Source organism: Hippopotamus amphibius, chromosome 15 (genome assembly GCF_030028045.1).
Source record: "Hippopotamus amphibius kiboko isolate mHipAmp2 chromosome 15, mHipAmp2.hap2, whole genome shotgun sequence".
In the NCBI taxonomy this organism is placed as follows: domain Eukaryota; kingdom Metazoa; phylum Chordata; class Mammalia; order Artiodactyla; family Hippopotamidae; genus Hippopotamus; species Hippopotamus amphibius.
In genome coordinates this window covers 57,542,071-57,548,533 of record NC_080200.1, presented here as the reverse complement: position 1 = coordinate 57,548,533, position 6,463 = coordinate 57,542,071, and positions in this window count along the sequence as shown.

The window sequence follows — 6,463 nt, the reverse complement described above, 5'->3', positions numbered from 1 at the left end:
AAAAAGAGGCTAGAGGTTCAGATCTACATTGACTTATGGGTAGTGGTTAATAGTTTGGCTAGATGGTCCAGGACTTAGAAGGAAGATGTTAGGGAGATATGAGAAAGAGATATTTAGATAGATTTTTCTGAATGGGCACAGATTTTGAAAATATTTGTGTCCCATGAGTGCTCAACAAAGAGCAGAGTAAGACCATAATAATTAGGTGAACAAAATGACTTGTTCTGTAGACTTCAATCAGCCTCTTTGCCAGGCCACCTCTGTCTTTGTGCAGTAGCTGTGATGCATCCAAGACAGCAGGATGAAAGTTATGCATGGGATAAAAGAAAATGTATTTCCAAAGCTGATCTTACTCTGGCCATTGCTGAGTGCACCACTTGGCGACAGCAAAGATGACACTAGCCACTGGTGGCACCACTTCCCTGGGGCATCAGGCAGACACCTGATGGCGTGTTGAGTCCATTGGATTGATTCCATCATAAAAAGGACAGGGCTTAGTTCCCACTTGAATAGACATTTATTCTGAATACGGAGTTTTGCCTTCTTTATTTGTAATGCTTTTGCCCAAACCACCATCCATGGGCTCACAGAAGCCTTATTCACTATTATGATAATTTTCACGGTATTGACTCTGATCAAGGAACTCATTTTACAATAGATGAAAAGAAGCAATGAGCTCAGGGGTGTGAAATTCCTACCATGAAGAGCACAGTTTCATGTATCTACTGGTTATTCATATACACTCTTTAGTAAAGTGTGTTTTTAAGTAAGTCTTCTTCCCACTTTTTAATAGGTTGATAGTGTTTTTTTTTTTTGTTTGCTTGTTTGTTTTTGTTTTGTTTTTTTTTTTGGCTGCACTGAGTGGCTTGCAGAATCTTAGTTCCCTGACCAGGGATTGAACCCAAGCCCTCTGCAGTGAAGGTTCTAACCACTGTACCACCAGGGAGTTCCCAGTTAATCATTTTTTAACTATTGACTTATAGGAATTCTTGTGTGGGTACGTGACCTTTATAAAGTATATGTGTTGTGAGTGTTTTTCCCAGTCTTAAAAAAACATTTTTATAGATGTCAGGACAATCTGGCTGTGACGTGTGTTGCCCCATTGATAGCAGGGTTGATTCGGCTGATCTGGCTGGCCAGGTAGGGGTCCCCTGCCTCCCTCACCACTCCACGTGCATCCCTCCTGAAGATACACGCTCAGTCCAAGAGGATGACCTTCTCTGGTGGAGGAGAATCATTCTTCATCATGGGTATACGACAATCTGTGCTCCTCTGCTAGAACCTCCAAACAAGTTCTCAAGGTCCATTTTTAGGAGAACATAGTATAGTCAAGCTTCCAAGATTCTAGACACATCCAGATGACGTGCAGTACTGGCAGTCTGCCTTTCTTGAAAAAAAATTTGCAAATGAGGATTTTGCTCACTGTCACAGAGGCTAGATTAAAAATACAGATAAAGTGCTCTCTGATACAATATATCCAATCAGACACTGACATAAAAGTTATTTAGATAATAATAATTAAACTAATCTTTGAAACCCTGGTACCTTTGAAACCTGAAACATACTGTGTGTAATTTTCATATGTGCTACATGAAATAAAGTCACGGTAAGATTCCTAGGGAAATATCATATTAATCAAACCATTTCTAAATAATTAGTATAACAGCATATAAAACAATAATCAGTATTATTCCAAAAATACTTTAGATAGAGCATTTATTCGAATCTGAAGTTGGGATTGCGTGTGTATTTTACATGAGTTGGTTATGTCAATAAGGTCAGTTGAATTGTACAATCAGGGAAATGTACAGCAGGAAGGTTAGAAGAAGGAGTATGGGTGGTGAGGAGAGAACACAGAAAATGTATCTGAGAGCCCTGCTCTTTCACAGAGAATGGGGGAAAGAGAAGCTTAAATTTTGGCCTCCATCTCAGCTTTCCCCAACCCCCAAAATGCTGAACTGTCTTAATTGCATTGCTGGGGGCATTGAACTGGAATTTAGCTATCAAGTATTTGAGGTTTAAAAAAGAACCCATTTAAAGGTTTGTTTTCTCACTTGTCTTTAAGCAATCTGCATTGGTAACTCAGAATCAAATGGAAGAATTGTGCATAAGATTTTTCTTTCCTTATTTGTTTAGAAAACAAAATACCAAAGGTAGTTTACAGTGAATGTCTCCATTGTTCTTTGACTAATACACAGTTTTACTAAGCTTTGAGGACTGGTCATCGAATTGGAAAATGAGTAAAAAAGCTTGTGATAAATAGCAAAAATGGCCACTTATTTTATAGCTCCTCCCAGGAAGAGATAGAGTCTCTTTCCCTCTTCCTTAAATCTGGGTTATAACATGACTGGCTTTAGCCAATAAAATGCAGCAGAGGTGAGACTGAACAAGAATTAAGCCAAGAACTTAAGAGGCTTCCTATCTCCTCTTCTGGAGCCTGGAAAAAAAACTCCAGTATCGGAAGAAGCTGGGGCCAGCCTTCTGGTTGATGAGGGACACAGCTCATCACCCCTGTCGCTAAGAACCACCAATGCCAAGTGCCAGACAGCTCAGCGAAGCTGGCCTAGACCATCCAGCCACCAACTAACCAGCCAGCTGACGATATACACGTGTGGTGTCCCAGCAGAGATCAGCCAAGCCACGGAGTCGTGGAATAAATGAATGTTGTAAGCTGTCAAGTTGTCAGGTACTTTATTGTGCCAGAGGGCTAACTGACACAGGGCTCTTTTTAAGGAAAAAAAAAAACAAAAACAGAAAACCTGGTGAGTTGTAGAAGTCGGAAACCAGAAGCAGGCTGCAGACCCACAAACATTGCAAACATTGGGCCAACGGGAGAGAATGGTAAGCTGGTTCTACACTCTAGGACTTTGCTAAAAGTATTTCTTGAGGTGGCTCATTTGCTCTAGTAAAGTTCTTGATAGGCTTTTCTTTTTTCTTTTTCTTTCTTGCTTACTTGCTGCGTGTGTGTGTGTGTGTGGTTTTCAAGAAATACCAAAGAGCAAAATGGCACATTATAAAACTAAAGAAGGTGTCTTCCCAGGTAGTGAACAGAGTATAAAGCTCAACATTAGAGAAGCAATGAAATGTCCCTTTTAAATCAAATCACAGTGACATTTAACTGCCACTGAACTTAATATATAAAGATACATTATAAATAGCCACTCCTCCAAGGCAGGAAAATATTGGATCAGGAAAGCATTAAAGATGATTGTTTTATTTACTTTTATTTCCAGGAAGAGGAGTACAATTTTTTTATACTGGAGTTTTTTTCTTTACATTTGGAGAAGTTGGAAACAACTTTATTAAAGGAAATAAAAATATCTGGAGTGTAAAGGCTGTGCTGGTTTGAGTGTCTTTTTGCCCATTTGCTATGTGACCTTCAACTCACCTCTTCATGTCCTCCCCTATAAATTGAGGATCAAGTTATCTATTCATAGGATTAAGTGAGAATTAAATAAAACAATGCACATTAAAAGGACTGGCACATTGTAAATATTTAATGAGTATTTACCACAATCCTGCAATTTAAAAACTCTTAAAACTTCCAGAATACCTCTGGATCAAGAAAAAATAAGGGTGAATAAATGCCACAGCATTATAAAATTGAGGATTATAAATTAAAGAAGCCCAAAAGTTGAATTTATATTAAAAATTTTTCACTAATAGTGTTCCACTGTAATTACCAAAAGTTGACAATTTTGCAAAATTCTTTGTTCCACAGTAATAATTATGCATTTTTTTTTTACTATTGTTCTTTAGATATAATGTAATTACATAGTACTTGATATTTTCCAAAGGGTTGTAATGTCCTATATATTCCTTGACTCTGTCTTTAAAACTTTGATATAGGTAGGGCAGACCTTATTAACTCCATATTATTAAGGGGGAAACTGAGACCCAATTAAATGACTGACTTTAAGCACTCTTCCTAATTCCATGCTATATGGCCAATGTCTATTTACATATCAGCTGGTAGACGTTTGCAGTTGTGGATACGAGTGCCATGTTTTCTTAGTTATTTTAAGTTTATGTTCACCTGGCACTTTTCTGCTTATTTTGGAGAGTAGAACTTGTTTTGTTAAGGTTTTCTTTAGACACAACACAGAGATGACAGGTTTGGAGTTTGAACACAAAAGGGAAACTTTGGGTGTGTAAAATTTATATATTCTTGGTAAACCACAGCTTCCTGTTATTTGACCTTTTCTTTAGAGAGGTCCTTTTTCTTTTTAAAGAAAAGTGGTTTTAAACACTTATTTAAGGAAAAAACCTTCTTGGACGTTAGATAACTGTGAAATAAACCAAATTTTAATGATTGAAGTGTAAATGAATCAAAAACATATGGATAAAATTTTCTTTAAAACACACATGGGTTTAAAAACAAAATAAAATTACTCAGGGCCAAATACATCTGGAATTTTATTGAACCCCAAACATTTGGAAAGTAGTTTGTGACCTTCAGCAGACTATTACCATAGCTCACATGCTTTGTCTGAGACTCAGAGAGAGAAGTGATTTACTTAAAACACGCAGTGGTCAAGCCAGGACCAGAACTGAGAACTTTCATGGTTCATACTTCTCTTTACTATACCACGCTTCCTCTCAGATAGCATGCACATCTTTGCATTCACCAACCCATCAGCTCGATTGAGGAACAAAATGGCAAAAGGGGGCATTTGGATTGCCAGCAATGGCTACTCTGTCACCAAGCTTGCCTGTGAAGGAAAGGTTAGAAATGGGTATACTTTGAGGCTTTTTGCATGCTGAGATGGAGGGGTTATCAGAAGACAGAGTTTGAAGGTCCAAGAGAGAGCTAATGGGACAAAATCCCCGAGGAAGTAGGTGGGGTTGGGATCCACAGAGCAGACTGAGGGATGGCTGTGACTTACCCTGAACAAAGAGAGCATGATTGTGGATACACACAGATGCGTGGAAATTGGTAAGCTAGATAGGCAAGGGGTTGAGGGAGTTACTGGCTGGGAAGCCTCTGTTGCCCCCAGTGAAGCAAGAACTAAAACCTCATTTGAGAGTCAAGGTGGGGCCAACGGAAGATGAGAAAGATGGGAGCATAGAGTGGGTCCTGAGAAGTGAAGAAGAGGTTCGTGACTAAGGACACTTAAAGGGATTATTGAGGAGAGATAAAGGCCAGATATGACTTTTTTTTTTCCTCCCAGGCAAATGGTTTTTCCCAAGCAGAGTTCAGCAGCTTAGGTGTTGGAGCAAAATGTCTGATGTTCAGATTAATCTGAGATTGGAGTTTTATAAGATGGTTGATGGGCTAAGCGATTTATGATTTCATTGATAGAGTGGCTTTGCATAGTGATCCAGTCCAGGACTTGGCCCTGGAAATAGTTTGCTGAAGGAGAATGAAGATGAGAATTTGACCCACTTACATGGTGCAGTCACCCAGGATCCTGTGACTTTCGGTATTGAAAGGAAGGGGATGGCCCAAGTGCCAAGGACCTCAACTAAAATTGGGCACAGATAAGAGGTTGGCATATGGACATAACATAGACTACTAGAGGGCATTAGACCTGAGAGTTCTGAGCCCAAAGGTGCTTTTAAATGAAGATAAAATAGTGTGAAAGCAGTTGTGTGGACTGAGAAACCTCCCACCAATATCTCGAGATTCATGGGAGTAGTAGGAGTAGGTACTCCAGAGGGAAACAGATGGGAGGGGATGCCTCCTGCGATCAGGCTGAGAAATGGGGACTGCAGAGGATGTCACAGAGAATGCTGAGGAAATGGCAGCCTGGGTGAAAAGGCAGGCAAAGGGAGCAGAGGATGGGATAGACCAACCATGCCCCTTATATTTGGGGTGATGGTAAAGGATGCCTTGGGGAGAGGTGTGGGGCTCAGCTGGATTCACAGCTCTGCTTGAAGCTCTGATTAAAGTTCTACGAATGACAGTCTAGCTAGAAATCTTGAGCTCTTACTCAAAGTCCCAAATGAAGCCTAGATGCAATCTTGCTTCTTGCCTCCATTACAGGTGTGGCAACTCCAGGTGCAAAATTAGGGACTGTTATAGAATTCTTACATTTAGTGCTCCTGAATTCTCCACATAGGAAGTTCAAGAAGTGTTGAAAGACAATGAATTCTTGGTCTGGTTGCTTCCTGCTTACTTATTATATCTCCTGGGCGGGGCTATAGGAGTTTTTATCTTTCCCTTTGCAACGAATCCTCTTCTCTCTTACACATTCCCAAGGAAATCAGTTTGATTTTTCTTTCCAGGGATCTTAAAGCTGTAATATGTTTCTGAAGAAATAATGTGTATTTTTCCTGAAATGAAAGGAGGTTTTAATTCTGAACTGATTGGAGTCCTATAATATGGCTTTTGTAGGAATGTTCACCTGCAGGGTTTGGTGGGTTTAAAGGCTTTATCAATTGGAGCTATTTTTGTAAACAAGTTATTCTTACTGTTTCTCCAGTGTATTATGGTTATGTAACTTTTCAGAAAGTGTATGCA